This window comes from Crassostrea angulata, chromosome 2, assembly GCF_025612915.1.
Source record: "Crassostrea angulata isolate pt1a10 chromosome 2, ASM2561291v2, whole genome shotgun sequence".
Lineage (NCBI taxonomy): Eukaryota > Metazoa > Mollusca > Bivalvia > Ostreida > Ostreidae > Magallana > Magallana angulata.
Window position 1 is genome coordinate 63596573 of NC_069112.1, and position 25015 is coordinate 63621587.

Consider the following 25015-nt stretch of genomic DNA (forward strand, 5'->3'; position numbering starts at 1 on the left):
AAACAACAATTTGTTTACGGTTAAAACAGATTTATTTACTTTTAAAACCTATAATTTTCTGAAAAGTCATTCCTTCAACTTTGCGAGAAAGTTGTGGTAAAAAATTTTGTTTCATTATTTTTGCAGAAAATGAGCTGTAGTGTCTTTTTAAGACATATTTCTAAACGAAGTTATCTTTTACATATAATAACTTAAAGATAGTAAAAAACGTACCTTAATAGTATGAAATAAGAACCCTTACTTTTTTCAAGTCTCACTTTACACGCTCCTCTATGTGATAGGTATATCCTTTGGACCTCAGATGTCCTTTACCTCGATTATATATGTATGTGCCCACAGACGGTTTGACCTCGGACTGTGTTGAGTGTGTCTTGCCCCCAAATGTTTATGACCTTGTTTACCCTTGATCTTTTCTGTCCTTGGGTCGATTTCCTCATTCTGTGACCTTGTACCCAGTCGCGATATAGGTCAGGATCATCTGTAATTCATTTTGACCTTGAATTGATTTGGACCTGACCTGACCTGACTTTGATCTTGAACTTTTGGGGTGTGGTCCATATGACGTCACTGCCCCTATAGCCCACAGACTATACCCCTTACTGCTCGGTGGTAGCGAAACAACAATTAAACCAGCTTTAATAGTTAGTGATCATGCCACTATTTCAGATGAGTCGGTTAACCATATTTGACTTTTTTTTGCAATTTCACACCGAATACATTTTACAGTATACATATCCTTGTCCATACTTATAAAAAAATAGACACATAAGTATACCATACTTCATTAAGTCTAGTGTTCATATAGTAGAAGTGATTTTTTTTACATCATAAAACCATGTGACGTGTTAAACTTTAATGTGGTGCACCTCTCTAAAGTTTGAAAAAAATATTAATAATTCAACTGTTAATAGTTATGTGTTTCACTTAAAACGTTTGAAGTTTGTAAAAGAGTTTTGAACTCTATTATCCCTCTCGCTCACCAAAATCGAGGGCCGAAGTGGGGGGGGGAATAACAAAGTAGACGACACGGCTCGGATAATACAAACAAATTTATAGCATCCTCTATTGCGATACTGTCGACTGATTTATGCTCAAAAGTCAAATTAATTTACATTAATCTTTCGTAAACTTTATTCAATGTTTAAATGGAAATATCAAAAGTCACTATTGTTTATATCAATGTCAGACTTAGGCTAGGAGCGCCTAAAGCTGACACAACAATTAAATCAACACAATAAGGTCAGCCCAAATAGTTAATTTTTCCTTCTTTAACACGTACAGGGCAAATTGAGGTTAAAGTTTTCTCTACATTACTTAAAAAAGAGGCTAGTATATTAGATAAGAGGATGTAATACAAAACGTTCAAATTAGAACACCTTCTAATAAATGTGTGGTTTCACGGTAGATCGGTCTTTAAAACCCCCTTTGATCAAGATAAATGCGTTATCAGAACCCGCAATAATTAATTCGGAATACCTTATTGATGGTACAGAGTGTATATGGTTGATTCGTTTAAAATAACGATTTTTATCGAATTAAGCATATTTCATTGTACACTTCAAGTGAATTATGAACATGCAATCACGAGAATTATTATAAGGCCGTAGTAGGTATTGCAATATTTATGTACATATGTTAAAATTTTTAAAAACCCACTTTTAATTCAGCACTAACTTTCATTTCCCTTGACATGAAAAACCCCACCGATAATGAGCATATGATGTGGGCTAACACAACATATATTGTACTTGTGTATATACGTATTGTATACCGATTTAAAGTACTTGTGTCATATTTTATTTTCTTAACAAACTACTTGTAAGTAGGAATTTTTAATATACAGCAGAAATACAATGACTGATTTTGTTTCATAACTACATTTATAATACATATATCTAATGTTTCTGTGTAAAATTATTCAGTAAGGCTGACATCATCAACCGAGTTAATTATTTGGTCACGTGTATAAAAGCGGTGTTTAATAATTGAGCATGCGTCACACCACAAGTGCATACACCCTGACCTATATCGACCAGGAAATAGTTCAGGTCGGGTCCTTTGCGCAGGTATTGGACAACCGGGCGGTATTTTCAAACGTGACTAAAAAGGGGTGCAGATGATGAATCTGATCAATGTGGACACTTCTCGGTCATTACTCAGTCCATCAATTAGTGTTACGAAACTCTAAACACCCAATCATCACCAACAACGTCCACCCGAAAGTATGTATAAATGGGGTGTTTGCAAACAGAAATTATCATTGACAAGAAATCTGATCATGGCAGAAAAATTCCTTGACTTTCTGTAAGTTAAAATATTCCTTTTTTTTATAATTACTTAATTTTTTCTTAACTTGTTTCATTTTTACAAGTACATTAATTGTTAAGCTTAAGAGTTTAAGAATACAATTTTTTTCACAATTTTAAAACTCCTAAATTGGTTGTGATTAGTGACCGAAACATAATAAAGTAAAGGGTATTTCACAAGTTATAAACTGAGTAGGCAAGGATTCGTTAATTTTATTATTAAAAATATAAAGGCTATTTTATGCATTATTATTTAAATGCCTAACATTTTGTACGAAAGTAATATAAAACATGGTTAGATGTAATTCCTTTGTTCATTTTCTCTATTTCTGAATTTTCATACTGACAGTGACGCCACAAACTCGGCAAACTCGTTCGAAGAAGTTTGAAGAAATGTCGTTGAAGATGGGGGAGAAGTTGGAAATGGAAGGCTTGCCAAAGATGTGAGTTTAACAGATTTTGTAAGCGTTATCGTTCTTTGGCTTGATTTAATATTATTTTAGTCCTAATAAATAACGAAGTATGATGACATCTGTTCTTAAAATTAATAACATGATAATAATAATAATAATAAAAAATTAAAAAAACATGAAAGAAAAAAAACGTAAGTGCTTTATGTATTTTTTTAAACATTTTCTCTCACTCTTTTATTGAAGTTATATTCCACCCCTTCCCTCTCCAAACTACCATTCGACATTAAGTACAATTGGCAAAGAAAATGAGTCATTAAAAAGGTAGATTGGATTCTTGTGTAACGTAATGTACCAGAATGTGTTATATGTATATTTAATAACTTTAAAAAAAATAATCTTTAGTCATTACATTTTCATAAGAGCCAGAGTACCTTTACGCCAGTTGCCAGTTACTCGCCGGCACTCGATTCGAACTGGCCAACAGTAAAATCACCAAGTTCTGACGAAGGCAGATTTAGTCACGTGGAAGACTCCATTCTGACTAATCTGAGGTGATGAATAATTGCAAAACTTTTTAAGTAATAATAACAATCTATGTTCATTATTTAACATTTAATGTATAATCACTTTATTTGCTCATATGCTTATGTTCTTTTTTACAAAAGGGTAAACATAAGTTCTTAAAACAAAACTGCTAATCATCAGTTTGTAAGATGTAGATTAAATTCTAATGTGGTATCTGACACCCTGTATGGTTTTCATAAACAGGAGAAAAACCCTGAGAAGACTGAACAACTTAAAAAGAGAATGCGTACGCCAGAAAAAGCGCTCCCAGACTTTAAAGAACAGTTCAAAACTGTAAGGAGCTTGATGACGAGGATTGAAGAAGATTGCACACAAATAAAGATTATTGTTAACTTTCCAGAGGACAACTGTCAACTTCATTTTCGATAATAATTAAGTATAGCTTTCTTAAGTTTTGAATTAATTATAAACTCCAATCTTTTGTCTCTCTTACAAACTTTCTCTGTTTCGGCATGAAATCATTTTAAAAAAATTCCCAGATCTCCTTCTACCGTCTCATCGCAATCTAACATTTCCCCCTAAGAAATATTTTAATCTTATAATATTTCCCGCTTTTATTTAAACAATCGTTGTTTTTTTTTACCGCATATTTTGATTTTATGAACTTCTTTTTTCCAGTCATTCTTTTACGCAGAGGAACGATGATGAATTTTGTAATGTAGATCTCGGACCTACCAATATCATTTTATATCATATGAAAAACGAAATAAAGCGACTGACCACATAGCTTCTATCAAACCAAGATGCCAATGAAACCTTAGAAAAACAAATAAGGGACCTAAAAAACAAATGGATGCTCTGAATAAGGAAATATATATATTGTCGAACTATTTACAAGTCTTGAAAGGAGACATCTTTGTTAAATGTTTAGAACTGTATGTTCAATCTTGTTAGATAACAAAATGAAATGCGACTTACTTTTCAATCGTTTATCCAATGAATCTTGCCTGCTAGATCTGGTCTTTTTTTTCGTTTATACAGTGAAGGATAATTTATGTAACTAATTACTGACAAATACATTCATTTTCTCGACTCATCACACAAGCTGAATTTATCTTTATTTGATTTATTTTTCTTAGCACGGTGAAACTTTTATACGTAATATATTAAAATTAGGTCAAGATTTCAATTTACTGAAAGTTGATTGAATTTCGGATCAAGTGTTATACGTAATATAGTCAACCAGCTCAAAGCAGGATTTTTTTTCCTTCAAGATTATGCTATAGAATTAGCGTATAAAGCTTGTTTTATACCAGACTTTCATGGAAAAGGAATTCCTAATTGATACTCTGAATGATTGTGCAGTTAAAAGTTTTATTGGTTAAGCTGCATTTATTTTAATTGTTTTATTTTTTAGCACGGCACTATAGTACAAAAGAATATTGAAAACTGAATTATGCAACCTACTTCCACGAATTGGTGTCATGTCGTCTTCAAAGCTATCGTTTGAGAATTTTTTTTCTAAAGCAGATAAGGATGTGCTACAGTTTGTATTGAAAGATAATGGGAGTTACCAGGATAGGCAGTTTTCAGTGCAACTGTCATATTTTAGAGAAAAGGTTTACTGCCACCTTTAAAATTAGTAAAATGGCGTAATCATGTATTTTGATGAAAGTCAGTATTTCCAAATTTTGGTTAAATGCATCATAAAGCTTATTATTAACATTAATTAACATCTACAGGGAGTGTCATTTTAAAGCTGCAAGGTTTCTTCTTTATAGTACATGACATATCAAAAACACTGAAGAAAGAAATATATAATATATATATGGCAATATAGAATGTAATGATAATATTGAAATCAAAGACACGGACAAAAATAAATATATACCAAATATATATCAACCAATACATCGTCGAGTATTACCTAAACGCGCATTGCAAATAACTAACATTTATTTTTCTATTTTTTACAAAGAAACCATCATAAGGGAAGTTTTCCTACCAATTGAAGTCTTTGATGCATTTTGGATCATTAGAGAAAACATAAAGCACCTGAAAGGTTAGGCATCTCCACATTGGTAGGTAAATAATAACTTCCTTACTTCAGAGAATTTGAAGATGACGATCGGCAAGTAATGATACCAGTTAACCATCAATATGGTTCGCTGAAAACGCAACAAAAACAAGAAGGGGGAGCGAAATTAATTATATGCAATTTTTAGGAGACGAATTTATCTTCAAGTACATTTACCATTTCGATTCATTGGTATTCAATGATAAGGGGCGACAGGTTTCTTTGTCAATTTACGTCTTTGATTCCTTTAAGATCATTAGAGAAGGTATAGAGGTCGGCTTGGACCACCTGAATAGTTTAGCACCTCGAGCAAGGCTGCTTCTGGTAAGTAATTACTTACTTTATAACTTCCTTTTTTATTTTTTTTCAGGGTTTTTACAATATGGGGGATTTTTTAGTTGTTGCAAATTCATCTGTGTAATTTCAGATACATTTCAAAAGGCAAAAACTTCTTGGACGAACAGACTGATTTTAATAATATGTTTACAAAGCTGGCCCTAATAAAAAAAGAATTATGTACCTAAGTAATTTTGTTTGATTTAGAATACACATATAACGACAACCTTTCATTATGTGCACGACACACCGATGTTTAAAACCAGTAAAGCAACGGACCCGTTTTCGATGTCATCAAATTGTCCCTGTGGAAAAATTTGAACACGAATTCATTTTAGTTATCGTCCACAGTGACACAATGAATGATAACGACCGCAGCACATATTTATCTTGGTATCATCATGAAGTAAGGTAATAAAATAATTGAATCGGTAAAAACTAAACGTTGATATGATGAAATATTCTGCAATATTCATGTAAGGGGTTGGTAAATGATCAGATCTTAAAAATGATTGACTTTGTTATCAATCTGGAGTTTGTAGTTAGCCCTATTGCTCAGGACTCGTCCAATGGCTATCACAGTGATCAGGGGATCTATTCACAAAAAATCGTATGTTTAATCTTAGACGTAAGTTTGACGTACGATTTTTTCGTAGGATTTTGGCTATTCACAAAATGTCGTACGTGTGACGTTACGTCAAAAAAAACAGTCGTAAGTTTACGTCTACTATTGGGTTGACGTAAGTCTATAATTGATATGTTTATAGTTGAGTTATGGCAGTTCTACCTTCTTTTTGTCATAAGCAAAATTAAGAGAAGAAACTCCTCTTTGATAACGCGCTGTGGTTTGCCATGAAAAAACAATGCCGGAGATCCTTTTGTATCCCGTATTGCAAAATATGTTAATGGTGGTTGAAGTTTATATTTCTTAATCTTATTTGAAGCTCAATTATAATCATTTAAGTATATAATCCAAAATCACCATTAAAAACCTTACACATTGGAAAAGATATATGTTACGCGACAGCAATGCCGGTGTAACGACGAAAAGTGACCCCCATAGAATATTGACCGGGGGTCATATTTCTACGTAGAAAAATGACCCACTTCGTTGTAGAATACTTTGATTACATCATAGGAATTATGGCCTGTGGGTCATTATTCTCCGTAAGAGTTGTAGAAAAATGATCGTGTAGAATATCGACTTTATATTTATATTGTCATTAGGGTGGATGCAGGGGTGGTGCTGGTGCTGGGCCGGGGGGGGGGGGGGGTTGCCTGTTTGATACTAAATTGTTCGAAAAACCAGCTTGAGTACGCTTTTCCGATCACCTGTTATTGCTTATCTGCATCGTTATCTTAGTCTGTTATTTAATTTTTCAAATAAAAAATGAAAGATATAGTCACGTTTAGTTAATTAAAGTACATTGATTAAAAAATGTTTCCCTCATATTAAATCAAGGCAACAGAAGAAAAAGACGTACATTAGAGAAATAGATAGTTAAAACAGGCGCAAATCTAGGAGAAAAAAATTAAAAGGTTAGGGAAGTTGGGGGGGGGGGGGGAGGAATGACATATGTTTACATTGTCAAACCATGACTGAAAAGGTTTAATATCAATCTGAATGAATAAAAAAGACGCCCTTATTGTATGCAGAAAAAAAAGACAGAAAGGAAAAATTGGTTGAGGAGGCTGGATCCGAGGGATAATTATATTTGCCAAAGGGGGGGGGGGGGGGGGGGGGGGGGGGCTCTAGGCCTATTATCGGTCAATTTGATGAGTAAATTTAAAAAGTTTGAATTCTTCCACTCCTTTAATCCACGATTGCATGCATCATCCCATTTTGATTTTTCTAAGAACAATTATTTTTTTTGTTACAACAGGTTTGCTAAGAAGAATATATGTTAGACAAATACAATTTTTGATTTAATATAATAATCAGTCAATATAAACGTCACCAATCCCAAAACTTCGAATTTAGAATTGAACAAAAGAAACAAAATACTTTACAGATGATTCTGTGTGAGTTTGAAATCGATCACTATCGTAATCAAAATTAAAATGTACTTGCAAACTTCGGTATATAACAGTGATAGCAAATCGCAAAGTAACAATGACACTAAAAAGGGCTTTACATGTAGCATTGACATTGACTCCTAATGAATACAATCACGGTACTTACATGTATAAACGACATCTGAATCTAGCAATTAATATCGGCATATTCTGACTTAACATTAAACTCTCCTTTGATTTAGCACAAACATGTAAGTGTTCCAGGCATTTATACTCAATCTAGAATATCTAGAAGAAAAGAAACAGCGGTTATTTTATTAATATTCTTGAAAAAGTGAACTCTTAACTGAGTGTTAATAAAGTATATCATCTATTGAGATACGTTTGCCGATAAGTAAAAAATCAAGTCATCGTCAACATGTTGCATACAGGAAGTCCGGAAGGGAAGTCCTTTACAGTTTATTTGAGGCAAAATGTATGATCTGTCAGGTAAAAAAGCATTCGGTCTAATACATACATGTATAATGTTTAATAATTTAAACAATATTTTATTATGTGAAATATTACATGTAAATACTGTAAACGTATTACATTTGGCTGTGTATTCTATTTAGCGTTTTTGGCGGAATGCGGCTTCCGCTAAATCAAGTACATCGCTAAATCTCATAAATATATGTAAAATAATAGCCACATTCAGGAATACGCTAATTCAAAATCTACACCGACTTGTTCATAAACTAATTTCCGCCAAATATCGTACACGCCAAATATAATACGTTTACAGTAGCATAATATAATGTCATTTGTGAATCACTGCAAAATTGCATCCTCCAATAACTTGTTTCAGCTATGCGTTAATCGTTACCTTATGACTAGAATTAAGTTTCTTGCACGTGTTGTTTGTATATTAAGGAAACAAGTTTTCTCCTATCGGGGAAAATTTGATATAAGAATTTGAACAAAGCAAACCAGTTTGCGACCTTTCGTGTTTGTTGGAATACACTAACTGGTCTCTACAATTATGTTTTTCTCAAGTAGAAACTTTTTGATGTTGTTTTTAAGCGAGGTCAGAATTTGATAGGGACAGTTTTCAACATGCGGGGGTTGTAGATCTACAGGTCTGGAATGGTTTTCTACTGTAGAAAAAGGACGCTACTTGTCATAGAATACTGACCCTGGATCAGTTTTCTCCGTAGAAATTTGACCCCCGTGTCAGTATTCTACAGGGTCACTTTTCGTCGTTGCACCGGGTATATCGAATCAGTATTACTTAAAACTACGATTATGATTTGATACTATAGGCTTATTTTTATTCCTACAAATGCATTAAATCAATTAAACAGTAGTCATATGCATACACACTAATTAGATATCAGTATGTAATGTAATCAGCGTACTACATATCATGCATGGATCGGGGGGGGGGGGGGGGTCCCTCTGGTCCCCCTAAAAAAATTAATTATTTAAGGTAGACCCAGCCTTTAAGAAATTTGTGTCAAACCTTTTTTTTTTAAACAACTTTTAAACTTATTAAAAAGACCGAAATATTTATACCTTTGCAAGTTGGTTTTCCTATTGTGAGCTTCAGCTCACGACAAGATCCAAATATTCAACCGCCAAATATTAATACAATGAAGCGTGATCTCAAGAGTTATTAAATTATGCACAAAAATGCATCATGTTAGGTCATGTTTTTAATCAAAATCTAATGATAGTCATGAACTAAATAACTTCTTATTCACTTTTCTACAGAAAAAATATGAAAGAAATATTACATTTATTCTTCAGACGACCTTTAAAAAATTCACAATAGCGAAAGGAAAATTATCAATGGACACGCCGACCTGGGTAATAACACTCAATAACTTTATTATCGCCGAAACAGACAAAATAAACCGGCATATTTAAAATGTACATGTAGCGATAAACTCAAAGTGTTTTTGACAGTATTTTAAAAATGCCACGTTTTATTACAAATTCTGCAGTAGATTTTTGGAAAGTTAAAACATGACTTAAATTTCATACAGAACTAAGATTTTCTCACATGCGTCTGACGTTAAAAATTTTTCCTTTCAAAACAAAATTATTCCCAGGAATATAATAACATAATTATAAAACAGGGAAATATTTTATTATAATAAAATAAACAAGAAATATTTTTAACGTCAGGCACATGTAGATTTTCTTTCTGTCGATAATTGTAAACATACATACATTTAAATAGGCGTATGGGAAGAAAAGAAGTGACTTCGTTATATACGTCTGTGCTCAAAGGCGCTATAAAAGTTCCGCGAATGTAAATGAGCGAAAATACAGCCTGACGTCATTTTTCCACAATGCCCACTGCGCATGAGCATTGTCGGTAACTAAGAACTTTGACGCACTTACGACTGTAACAGACGTACGACAACGTTGTTATCTTACGACAGCTTTTGTGAATAGCACCATAAACGTAAACGTACGTTTGTTGTAAGTTTAAGGTGTAATCGTAGACGTATGATTTTTTGTGAATAGATCCCCAGTATTGTAAAGCGTCATTCGCGGGGTGTAAATGGTAAATGGAAAAAAAAGTGATGAAACACGCTCTAAATCAGGAAGAGTATCGAGTCCAGACTCCAATTCCAATTAGATGGACAGTGTACAGAAACAAACATTGCATGAGGATTTACGGAAGTCTGGCCATATTGTTACTCTGATTAACGTAGACTCCTCGTTCCTAGCACAAAAAAGACCTTAGATAATTAGTATACTTAAACAAGTTTAGAAAAAAAAAACCCAAATACTAGTATACAAAAAAAACTCTCGGCATAAGATAAAATCTTAAATAATTGAAAATAATATAAAGGAGTTATTCATCAAATAACGCAAAAAAAAAACAAAAAAATAAATAGTCCAAACTTCATTACACTCCTTTTTTGGTATTGTTTCCATAAAACATGTTTCTTTTAAAATAAGTTTATCAGCTGAAAATACAACCACTTTGTCATTTAATCTAATAATTAATATTTAAATAACTATCTACAGCTTGTTTTACATAAAAAAGGAATGGTAAAATCCAAAACGGCTGAGGCTGAGAAGTGTTGTGAAAAAGGAATAATGCCATAATAATAAGATAATTTTTGTGAAACAAGTTAATAGGTATGAGATGATTAAATTTTTTTAACATAGTAATGACTCATAGTTTGAAAATTATATTTCAAGAGAGAAAACATCATTTTTACCAAAAGAACAAGTGAAAAGCTGTCATTGTGTCAGCAAACCGGGTTTTCTTTTATGTGAACTGCATCTTTAATCCATGTCAACCCGTATCCAGTGAAATGGAGTACCCTATATGCAACATTTTGCCAAAAATGACTAAGTTTAAAGGCTAGTATTTTTTCATAAATTATCAGAAATCAAAATCCTAACAATATGCACACCTCTGATATATATACAATTGATCTGCGAAACAACAACTTCCTATCTTGAAAACTGTAGGAGGAGTTATCCGTACAAGGAGGGTACCCTATATGCAATATTTTGCCAAAAAATGATTAAGTTCAAAAGCTGGTTTCTTTTCATAAATAATCAGAAATTAAAATCCTAGCAATATGCACACCTCTGATATATGTACAATAGATCTGCAAAAGAACAACTTCCTATCTTGAAAACTGTAGGAGGAGTTATCCGTACAATGAGGGTACCCTTTTGGCAGCCGCCCGCCCGCCATTTTCACCATTTTAATAACCGGATTTTTCCGTTGGAAATCCCCTGAGCATTGACACACAGTTAGGAATGCAGCGTTTCGTTGTTATGAATATTCAAAAGTAAAGGGTTTGTAAAATTCGAAAAATTGGTTTACAAGAAGATGTGTTCTCCATTTGTTTTTGTACTTGACACAATACCTTACATATTCGTTCAGGTAAACACAATACTATTACTCCTCAGCAGGTGTACTTACTATCGATAAATGTTATTGGTATATTAAAGTACATGTTAAAAACACATTAACCTTTGTATTTATTTATCTATTCTTGTGTTTAAAACATTCATTTACACACTAGATCAAACATATTCGTTCAGGTTCAATACTGTTACTCTTCAACAGTTGTATTTAATATCTATAAATGTTATTGTCTAAAGGTCAATGTTGAAAAACAAATTAACCTATGTATTTATTTTTTCAATCTTGTTTTTTAAACATTAATTTATACACTAGGTAAAAATAAAATGAGATATAACTTGTTGAAGACATGTAATGGTTGGAAACAGCTCTCTCTCACTGTTAGTCTGTCATTCCCTGTCGACGTGGCTTAAAATAGTGAACAAACAACAGGTAATCTCATTAACATAGGACAGTCATTGACATTGGTAATTATTCATCAACGGAGGCTCACTAAAGGTGAAATACATTCAATTGCACGCATTGATAGTTATATATATGCTTTCAAAAATTAATAGATTATTCATATTATTTTTATTATTATTATTTTTTTAATATTAGATTATTGATATATTAATAAAATTCTAATTAAGGTCCGACATCTTATCGGAAATTACAAAGTTTACCGCTAAAACTCCTTTTTTAGTTTTTATAAAAGCACTAAATCATTTCTTACATAATTCATTCGATGGAAAAACATGACCCTATGCACGGGTTAACAAATCTGCGAAGCCCTCTTGTGCTAAAAGTTAAACAAGTAATAGCTTTCCAAAAAGCTTGCCTGACTAAACAAAATCATTCAATCGAAGCATGCATGTTTCAGTTAGGCTATCTTATTAGAAATGAATTTTAATTTTCGCTGCTGATCATAAATCTATGATCGGAACTTGCAAATTGACGAAATGTCAGTCTTCTGCGATCTAGAACATGTGCATATATATCACTTGAAATTCATTTATTTTATTTATTCAATTAAGTGCATGTAAGCTTGAAAGCTGAAGAGTAAATAGTCTTTTTTTTTAAATTGTAATTGTTATAATAAGATGCAAAATCAACTAGAAGGCATTTTTTAAAAATTTCAACCATATGAAATATGAAAGGGTATACTAACACGTGTTGTTTTGAATTTGTGTGGGCAGCTTCATCAAAATCATATTGACAAGCAAGTGTTAATAGGCGAAAGTCTATAATTTTCTATTATAAATTCTGTGGAAAATAGATTCATCAAGTTATTGACAAACGACAGACCATGCAGTTTAAAAGGAAAACAACATAACTGCAGATGTGTTTTATTGACACAAAAGAAAACCGACCAGAATAAAACTTAACACATACTGTTCAAAGTTAATTACTAAATGTTTAATCAAATATCAAATATAATAGTTTATCAAACGCTCTACATGTGTTTATCAACTGCTTGCAGTTTAATAAATAAAAACTCTTAAAGCAATCATTAAATAGATAGTTTTGTCACAAAACTGAACATTAAGCTATTGAAAACTCAACATACACATACTGTACAGTCATTATTTTATGAGAGTACTTAATTCCACGATCCCGTCATTTGGGATCAAATCGCGGGAATATAAAATCGCGAATATTGAATTTTTATCCTAATTCTTATAGTACTCAACTCCCATAAAATTAAAGCAATATTTTAAAATCTGCAAGGGGAGTTTCTCGTGATTTTACGCCGATATAAATCGTCATGATTAATTAGGAATCTACAGTATTTATTTGGTCGGAAAAAGAATCATTAAATAAAAGATATCGGCAATAATAATTAGACAGAGTATCCAAGCACTTCAACTTCACAAAGAGTGAGATACTCTGTGATTATCAAGATCTTTACAAATCTCCCCTGTGGTAATGTCGGACAGTCGATTACGACCAGCTGTGACAAAGTACCGGGACCAGCAAAGAAACCACAGGGAGTGTTGACATCTGATTCTGTCAGCCCTACAGTGATGGTGACATTCCGCAGACGGTTTGACACATCTAAGTAAAAAAAAACAACATATATTAATGTGAAACTATTAACTAATAATTCGAAAACATGCATAGATTTCATTTTTTCTTATATATTTTGTATTTTTTTCTCCTTGCTAAAAATGAAAACGTAAAAGATAAAAGGGTTTTCCCCGTTTTATTTTCACGGATGTAATCAAAGCTGTACTCCACTATTTTACGTCGTTTTACAATGTCGTTACTTGAAGACTATAGCGGTAGTTCGTTTAACAATGTTTCTGTTTACCCTTACCTTGTCCCCACTCGTCCATTCCTCTATTGAATATTCTGACAGATCTGATGGAATACACAGCCTGCAGATCCACCAACCACCACGGATTCGTGTCTCCACCCTCTGTGCTGGCACACTTGTCTACGACAAAGTCTGTACCGTTGTTGCCATCAACTGCCAAATTGGCTGAGTAGGCCACTCCTGCCCATGCATGCGTTGATGATTGATTTGCATGCTTATGCAACGCAAGGTTGGAAACAGCTGTCAACAATATTACAAAAGTGCAGATATAAATTGATTATTTAAATGAAATACAATACATTGACCGTTATTTAAAAAAATCTACGGCTTTAATAAGTGTTTCTCAAAAGTACTAAACAATGAAGACCTTATTCTTTTGAAGTGTATTTTTGAAAATCATGTGGAGCAGACTTACAAATCATATCGCTTTCCCTTCCCCTTCCATTTTCTCTCTATCTCTATTTCGTTCTTCCAAAATCTACCATCCCCTCTAACTCCTTCTCTCTCTCTCTCTCTCTCTCTCTCTGTGGGTGTGTAGATGTGTAGATATTATAAGCATGCAACTTAACATGCAGTTATATAATATAAATAGTGCCTGTTTGGAACGGTAACTGTTGAAATTGACACCCCAAGAAAACCACTGTCAACCGACGCGAAGCGGAGTTGACAATGGTTTTTGAGGGTTGTCAATTTCAACAGTTACCCTCTTAAACAGGCACTATTTATTTTATTATACTGAATGTTTTAATTTTAAAGAAACTGTTACTGCTTTTATGCAGAAATAAAGTGAATTCTACGGCGAACCGTACGCGCATAGTTTACGCGCATGTAACAATGCGTTGTGTTACCCGTTGCCAAGTGTGTTGCTAACGCTGAGGGTAATAGAACAGATTACCAACTGTGTCTAAACCAATCAGATTTCATTATTTTATATAAAAGTATAATAATATAAATTGGAACCCCCTAGAGTTTGTAAAATGCAACGAATTTTTTTTTTGATCATTTATAAAGTGTGTTAATTAGAAAGAATAATTTCAGGTACATGTATACATGGCTTATTACCGAGCACTAAGATTATATGACAAAAGAACATATTATCTTGTTATTTTAGAGTTCAATGTTGAAAGCATTAAACAAAAGGCAAACATTCCGGTTTTTTAATACCATTTTTTATAGCATACCGCAAAATTTCAACTGTAAATGTATTGGAATTTTAAGTACGATGCAAATAGAACAAAAACCCATTTTTTTCGTTAGATAACTATAACTATAAACATATCATTGAGTTGTCTTCATTTGCTTGTTCATATTTAGTTTTCAATCACCGAATAAGGAAGTTTTACGATCAAAATTCAGCAATTTATTGTAATTTCTAAATAAACAAATAGAAGTGTTAATTGGCTAACCACAATCAGTAATAAGAAAACATTTAAAATGATTTTGGTATAAATGCCAGATGGGGAATCTTACAATGAAGGTTAAATTTTCAAAAGCTGAAACAGGAGAAGTGAGTAACACATGGTAGCATTTAGAGCTTATTCTTTAGTTTAAATGCCCACAGGGAGAGTGTCCCCCCAGGGGATTGGAGATGGCAGGTTGTATATTAGCCATCTTGTTTTAGTTTAACTATAAAAACATATACACATAAAAATTTATTGAAAGTTCACAAATATGGGGATATAATTTTCACCAGTCTTGCATCTTCTCAATATCAGGTCATACACTTCATTACGGACTTTAAGTTTTTCGCTAAATTTTTAGGCCTTATAGTCCCTGTTGAAATATTTGTTGCAGGGAGGTGGTAGTCATTATAATATTATGATTTTTCTACTCCATGATGAAACCTAATTTAATGCATATATGATACTCCTCGACAAGTTTTGTATAAGCTATGACACATACGTGACTATTGACTTTTTGTTTTGATAAGCAAGACTTATGCATGTTTCCTTTAAACTTAGTAGAGATTTATTTTCATTGATCTTGAAATAAAATATATGCATGCGCCGATTTTTTGTAATGCAGCAAAAGACATATCAATGAAACAAATATATTGATCAGCATAAGAAATCGGGATCACTGTTTTATCATTCAATTACTTATAGACATATGTAGTCTTTTTCATTATATATTATGTGAACAGATTTGCATTGTCTGTAAAAAAAATAATCGACATTTAACCCACCTCGAACACAGTGGACTTCCTTACTGGACAGTGTCGCACACTGATCGTCTGAGGAGCACGCCAGACATTCCTGGTTCATTTCTGGTACATTTACAGTCTACAAAACGGTCACGGTTGATTATATAAACATGTTATTTACTTTGGTTAACATAGACATGCACATAATATGTGGCTATCTGTTGGGTTTGTTTTTGTTCTTCTAATTACAAATTTTGCGATTTTCAATCGCTTATATTTTATTTGAAGATGTTCCTGCAATGTATCTTATGTTGCTGTTGATAAATCACAACAAGTTAATATAAGTAAGAAAGAATTTTCATTTATTTATTCATCGTTTTACTGGCTTCAATTTGCGAGCGATGAACTATACAGTACATGTAGGTCTCAAATTGGTATTGTAACTAGGCGTACCTGGGATTTTAGTTAATCAGTGCAGTTGAATCCAGAGAAATCCTTTTTCATTTTAATTTTCAAAATCGCGTTTCTTAACTTTATTTATATCTATGATATTTATATCTCTCATTCAATATATATATCATGGAGTGCAATTTCAATGAACTATAATTCAAGACATTTTGTATAAAACTTCAAATTTGCGTTCCTTTATTTGTTATCAAATATATATATATATATATATATATATATATATATATATATATATATATATATATATATATATATATATATATATCGCATTTTGTCTTTCAAACATTAATTAAAAAACATTTTTTACGAAAGGCGTAATTGATGAATCGTTTTAAATTAAATCTTAACTTTGTGGACTTGATATAGTTGACTCACTCAATTTGAAGTTTTACTCTGTGTCATCTGTCTCTCATGCTTATATTGCTTATTACTAGTGTTTACTATTCTTATTTATTGACCAGTCAAAAACAGAAGAGATAAAACAATACCTGATTGAGTTCAATTCTAACATAGTCGGGATTGGTTTCCGTTTTGTCGATGGCCGACACGAGTTCACACAACAGTTCCTGTTTGCGGTAGTTGACTCCCCGACATAGCTTGGGTCTGTGTCTACATTCTCGGACACACTGCTGTTGTCCAATGATCTCCAACACCCGAACAACGGGACCACGATACCTCTCACCGAGAACAACCGCAGATGTCACTCCCTCGTACAATGATACAACACACAGCAGTACTGTTGTAAATGTTACTTCATTCAAATATTTACCAATCAGAAGGTGAACCATTCTGTGCTTGTTTCAGATTTAAGTATAAAATTAAATGATGGTTTTTAGGTTTTGTTTATTGCTTTGCTTAAACAATTACACTTTGTATTATATACCACCAGCCCAATACGTGTATCTTTTTCGCAGAAAAAATATAAATTAAAATTGAATGAATTTCTATCAAAGAACTCTCCTTGAAAAGCTTTTAACGAAATTAATAATATATATTAAAATATTCTGTAGAAAAGCTGTCTTTGAACAATGGAATCGACAAAAAACCAAGTCCAATGAACGATTATATCGTAAACAGAATGGGATATTTTTGCAAGTTACTTTGTTCTTTATGATATTTCTACATCATTTACAATCAATTTCCCTTATAGCTGTTCTTTTAACTCCTGAATTCAAAATCTGTTGGTATTTCCGATAATTATAAGACATCGTTGCCATTTCTGTATAATCATTGTTCCCTTCTGTTAATTGACTGTACATCTACTGTACAGAGGCAATGTACTCTACTGACCAACACTGTACCCCACTATACGAGATTCTAACAAACATTGCATTGTTCTGTCACCTACTGCAACATTTATTTTTTTATAATTTGTAAAAAAAAAAAAGTAACTGAAATTTAGTTTCTTCCAAAGTCCATATTTGATACCAAATCCTGGATTTTTATATTTTGTTTTTTGCATTCCCCATTATTACTTAAAAGAGAGAACAGGCTTCTAATTTTATTTTTAATTTTTTGGCGAAAAAATTATTACATACGCATATTTAGAATTATTTCCGAGTGCAACATATGTATGTAAATTGCAGAAAGTTAAAGTTGTTTGTACCATTAAGTCAATACAGTGATATTAATATTACTTTTTTACCAATGAAAAAATATTATTACATGATTGCAGAAAGTTGAATTTGTTTGTACCATTAAGTCAATACAGAATTATTAATGTTACTTTTTTTAACAATGAAAAAATATTATTATATGATTTTTAAAATTTTAGATAACCGTTCACTCCTGACTTCGAGCTTAGTTAGTGAAATTTATATCATATTTTCGTGTTTAGTCTTTTTTGGTTCAAAATCAACTAACTATCAACTAGTTGACAATATTTGATCTACACATTATCGGCCAATAGTCAAGTAACTTTTTAGTAACGACTGGTGGTAGCTTAACAAATGCAGTACACATTAGAGTGTACGGGCAACTGCCATACAGATTGCAATTTATTTTAATTTTCCAACGGTGTCTTATATTTCACCAAGTGTTCCTGTAAAAACGTTACCAAGCAGTCAAGGACAATGTCTGGGAAAATAGAAAAAAATCTTATATCAAATGTTGTAACATTATACAAAGTGTAAACATTTGAAACATACATTTTTTTTTTCTAAGCGTGTTTATTGAAACCGCACATGCCATAACCGACTTTATGTGTATACTACCCGTGTGATACACCCTCGTGCAGGTATGTTAAGGCTTCCTACAGCGATGTATAGAAAAACATTTGTCTGTACTTTATACAATATGGCGGTACACTTAACTTTGACATCACAATCTGCATATCATTCGATAGTACTCAGGGAATGTATCGTAACGTTGATATTGAAACATTTATTAAAACTACGTGTTTCCTTTACATAGATATTGCTGTTAATCGTAATGTAGACTATATACCTCATTTATTGGAAGTTCTTACTTCACACAAATCTTGGTTATGATCAAAGGGTGTGTCATGACCTTGACCCAAGGTTAATTGAGGAAGTTCAAGGTCATTATTCTAAAAATGCTAAATTCTGTCTGTGTCATGTGTTGTATTAATGTAAAAGTAAGAAGCTAAAATTTGACACAAAGCTTGCTTGTCTCAAGCCACAAAAAAGTATTTTTAGATTCTCATCCCCGTCTCTCTGAAAATGGACTGCCCCGATGAATTTTTTTTTGTTGGGGAAAAAAATGTGTGGAAAAAAAATTCGGAAGAAATCGGGCTCAGAATACCAATAAAATGTTTAAATATTATATGGCTGGCTGACATGTGGATTTCATTTGATTCAAGTCATGGTTGTTAACGGAAGTATGCAAACGTTCTCATGCATTAACAGTTAACTTAAAATAAAGTGGAATTAACGGATAGAAGTGGGTTTGTTTACTCCTATTAGCTTTAACAGTTTTGAAAAATAGAGCAGTTGTTATTTATAGAAAATGGACAGTGAAATAGATTAATCCAATATTTTCTATAATAGCAAAAATACACTCGTTATGGTTTTTTTTCTTAGCGGGGGATATCAATTGTGAGCTTGCTCACAGTACCTCTAGTGTTGAAGTTAAGTATCAAATAGTCGACAGATTATATAATTTAAGTTTATGAATATAAGTATGTTCACAAGGTATTGATTAAAACAAAACAGCTTTCTTACTGATCAAATAAAGTATCTAGCATTGCTGGGAATATATCATCAGTGTGAGGATTGTAGCTTCTACAGTTATTCCTACCTGTAAAAAAGGTTGTTGTTTTTTTATTGACGGTTATAAAACGGAATCAAACCCAACACGTTCTGATTAGGTAAAAGCACTCCAGTGTAATAGTTATTTTTAATAAGAGAAATTCAATATAAAAGTTCATAAAAAGCATGCATGCAGTGTTATAGATATATCACATTTAGTTTAATGTTAAACTCCAAGAATAAGTATCCCTATGATTTCTCACATCTATAAGGAGTGAACCTGAAAGGGTGGAAACGCGCAAACATTTAACATAAAACGGTATCGTATCTTTGATATTAATTAGAAGGAGAATCCAAACACGTCAATTTCACATAGAGTGAGAGCCTCAGTTGTCTTGGAGATCTTAACGAATCTTCCCCGTCGTAATGTCGTACAATCGATGTCGACCAGCTGTGACACGGTACAGGGACCAGCAAAGAAACCACAAGGAGTTTCAGATTGTCAACCCTACAGTGACGGTAACGTCCCGACGTCGGTCTGACGCATCTTTAAAAAATTAAAACGCAGATGTAAAAGTTAACAAAAACATTTAAAGAACAATGTTTTCCAAGTTAAAGTTGTTTCTTCATTCTATTACTCATATGCATGTTATATTTCTTAGAAATTTAATTACTTCTCAACAAAAACATTTGCAACCAAGTAATAATTTAGCAATGTAGTTTCTCTGTCAGCATACCTGATAACGTCACTTTGAACACTTACCTCCTCCTGCGTCAATCCCTCTGTTGAGTATTTTGCCAGATAAAGTGGTATACAGAGTCAGTAGGTCCACCCTCCACCATTTGTGTCGTTTCCTCTTGTGTATGTACACTCTTCTTGGAGAATGTTTGTACCTCTGTTACCATATACTGCCAACTGTGCTCCATAAAGTTGAAACGTTGAAGACTGTTCGGTAGGTTTACCCAATGCAAGTGCTAAGAGAACTATCAACAATATTTGGTGATTGTGTTAATAAAATACAATGTAATACAGTGACTGTTTATGACCAAAAATTAAAAAAAAAGTAAAATTTACTTTAAATAATTTCCCATTTTAGATGAACTTTCATTCAATGTCTACAATGCCAAATTATGTTTCTGTTAGAAATGTCAAAAAAATTAATTTCATAATAAAACGCTGTCTTTGTTCTTTATGTTGAAACTAATTTGACTTTTATTACTTGAAAATTTAGCTACTTTCCATTATAAATAGCTTATACTGAAATATGATGCGATTAAACTACTTCCGACTTTTGCAGCAAACATTAAGGAAGTCGTTTCCTCATGGTTTAGTTGTCAAATTAAAAACATTATAAATTTTATTGTCATAGGTAAAATTTGTTCTGCACAAAATATTATTTAAATGATATTAATATAATTTTGCATTTTATGGTTTAAGCTGATACAAAAAAAAATCTAAAGCAAAACAGATTACATTCGATCTAATTTCCTGAATTGTTTTCTTCAAGACTTTTTTTGCAGTACTAAAAAAAAGTTAAAATGTATTTGTGAGTCAAAAAAATTTGCATGATTTCTGTTCATTCTTTTCTTTCTGATGATTTTTTTGTACGACAATTATATGGCACGCAATTTAAACATGTTAAAAAAAAGCTGTAATATCACCGCAAAATAACATTAGTATAAAATCAGTATAAAAAGTTAAAGATAATTAATATTTAAGTATCATCATTCCTTGTTACTTTTAGCTCAAAACCTTATGCTTTTTGTTTGTTGAGCTTCACCGCCCTTCGTGGGTAAGCATTAAATGGTAAAAGGATTATTCGATAAATAAACCGTAAAATGTGTCGTTTCTATTAAAGTTCAGTCATTATACATTGTCTGTGGATGAACAAAGGCGTTTAAAAGTACATGCTTTTAAATATCATACATAATACATAGAAATAAGTGATGTTGAAAATCAATTTGTTTTAGAAATCAATACAGCTGTGTTAACATTATTTTTGTAAATACTTCAAGCGTGGAAATATTCATTTTACAAATGAATATTTTTAAATGCTGTTTTTTTTTTATTTTTGTATATTCTGTGTCCAACATTTTTATTCATTGCTTTCTTAACACATTCCTGAAAATTGAAATACAAAAAAAAAAAAAAATACATTGCTAGATATTTAAAAGAGCAGACAGGGATGAAAAAATCTAAACTAAAATAAATGATCTATAATTGTACATTTGTGGTCTTAATTTCTTTTAGTTTGAGTTTCTTATTGTTGTGGTTATCCCATATGTATTATTGGTGTTTTGAATTTTAAAACAATTATAGTAAAAAGTACCTTGAATCGAATGCGATTTAACAGATTTGTGTAATTTGTTTACAAATTAAACCACTATCACATCGATGTAAAAAGCTAATCCACCTTGGAATGTGTGCTGAATAAAGCCTGTAAAGGTCTTAATTCATTTGGAAAACTACTGCTAGAAAAAAAGAATGAAACAAATGTATTTAGATGTAGGTGTATCTCATTACATGTGTTTTTCTGATTCCTGAATAAAATTCAGATCACTAGATAACCCACCTCGAATACAATGAACTTTCTTACTGGAGAAGGTCACACACTGATCGTCAGAAGAACACGTCAGGCATTCATCTGGTACATTGGCAGTCTACAAAACGGTCACGATGGGTAATGAGAACATTTGTAAGTTGTAATTGACTTGAATCAACAATATCATGCACATGATGTCGTTGATTAACCTTCACGAATCATTTGCAAAGTTTATTTTAACCATTGTAATAAAATCTCTTAAATTTGGTTCACAAATATTTCTGAATACCATATTTTAAAAAGTGAGTATCTAAACGGTTGATAACGGAAAATAATAAATATCAAAAACATAAGTCATAAACAACATCTCTGGAGAATGTAGTTAAAAAGATCCTACATAGAAAGTCTATAAAAGGATGTGAAATTTTTCTCCAATTATTCTCAAAATCAACATAAAAGGTGTATGGTCACGATTTTAGCCAAATTTGATTTTCCTATTTTTATTGTTTACAAAGCTTTAGAAATGCACTTCTACGATTAAGGAAAATTCGAGTATCGGTAAAACAGTTATAGCAAGATACAGAGCTCTCTATTCTTTTAATGAAAACAAGGCTTGTGCCTTGTGTTTGTTTACGTCAATTCATTAACACGGTAACAATTCTTTTTCAAGCTGATTTCTGTCTCTTCTCATTCATTTTAAGCATGAATAAATAGTTTCTAGCATTTATCAGATTTATTTAAGGTCTTTAACTGGAATTTTTACTTTAATTTTCAAAACGTAAACAAAGACAAAGAATCGCGAGATGTGTATATCGCATATAACATGACCCTCAAATTTCTTTTGAATATTACCAGTCGAATATTAGAAATGCCACACAGAAGCATCGTTAATAACAAACCGTTGGCCTTGGGTTAAACATCATACTGAGTTGTTCCCTTGACCTTGGGAAAATATTCTGGTCTATTGACTACTCAAGCAATAAATAATTGCATACTTTTATATAGTCCTATAGAAATTCCACCCTATCCATTCTGACCTCACTCTACCACCAGGAATCATGATTTGAATTAACTAGAATATTTACCATTAAGATGCTTTCGTACAACTTACACTATTTCTGGCGAAATCGTTTTCGAAAAGAACATCTTAACTTATTCTTTTAAAGTACAGCAATTATTATTTCCTCTTTTAAGATATAACCACCTTATTTTACATTAACAAACTTGAATTACTCAGGATGCTCTGGTTCGGTTCTTCTTGAGAAGAAATGGTAAATTAGCAAACAATTTACGGACAGACACGCGCTGGACAAAAAGTGTTTATAACTAATTATATATGAGCTTTATATTAGAGCTTAATAAGTTTTAATAATGTTCCTTTTAACGCGTGTAAATTATCAAGCTGCATTACATGTTATATTTAAAGAAACTGTTAGATTATCATGATAATTCTAACAAATTTTAAACTAGATTTTCATGTTTATTAACGTGACATTTATTGCAGGATGACAGTTGACAACATAGAATAAATATATATAAACAAAAACCAGGAAACATTACAAAATATGATGCATTCAACACAATGTTGTTAACAATTCGTTTTATAATTACTTCTGGCTATAAATTACCAGTAAAAACAGAAGGAACAATTGAAATAAACTGGATAAAACGACACCTTATCTACTTTAATCCTCACATAGTTTGGATTGGGTTACGTTTCGTCGATGGCCGTCACGAGTTCACACAGCAGTTCCTGTTTCCGGTAGTTGACTCCCCGACATAGCTTGGGTCTGTGTCTACATTTCCGGACACACTGCTGTTGTCCAATGATCTCCAACACCCGGACAACGGGACAACGATACCTCTCACCGGGAACAACCGAAGATGTCACTCCATTGTATAATGTTACAATGCAAAACATAACTGTTGTGAATGCAACCTCTTTCAAAGATATATCAGTCATTCTGTTCTTGCTCTAAAACCTGATATACAGTTAAGTTAGATTATGGTTGTCTTTGCTTAGGTGAATAGTTATATTTTGTGGTGAATCCCAGCAGCCTTTTTGTGGATCAGTGCTGTTGCAAAGAGTAAAAACAAAGTTAAAAGCATCGAGTCGAGTTTTAACGTAAGAATTATTATAATTACCAATATTTCATATTACATTAGACGAAAGGTTTTTTTTTCTTATAAATAAGTAATTAGCTTTTAGTTGCAAAAACATTTCAAATATTAGTTATTTGCAAAGCTATGCCCTTTTTCACATATTTCTACGGCATAAATAATATATCTTATGAATTTCTCTAGGATAACCGTCTTCGAACGGTTCGGATTCTTACATCAATAAGAATAACAAATGAAAATCCTCTTCAAAGAATGAATAACGTCGTTAACAAACTGTAATCTTTTATTCATGTAGCTGTGTTTAACAGTTCTGTGAAGATATCCCCCATATTATTGTGAACCATATTATACGTTAAACTTTAGTTTATGTTAATACCATATAATCTGTAGTGGAATTCATTTGTTACATTAATTGCGCTCCATACATGCGAGCTAGTATTATCTCCCTTTTTTGTTATGCACCACGTGTTGAATAAGAAGCTTTCCATTTTGAAGCTTGTGGACCACTACAATGTATGTTTTTGTTGTTTTATATGTGCTACTAAGTTGTTTAAGCTTATGAATACCTTACATGATAGTTTTTTCTTTGTTAACTTTACTTATCAAGAAATTAACGGTCAGCAATGATGTCAATATATTATTTGGATATAGTCTTTCCTTGTGCAGTTTTGAGTAT

General features: G+C 32.1%; 1 pseudogene; it reads right to left on the reverse strand.

The window, feature by feature from the left end:
- Positions 1-12998: 12998 nt before the first annotated feature.
- Positions 12999-24739, reverse strand: LOC128174672 (uncharacterized; annotated as a pseudogene).
- Between the last annotated feature and the right edge of the window lie 276 nt (positions 24740-25015).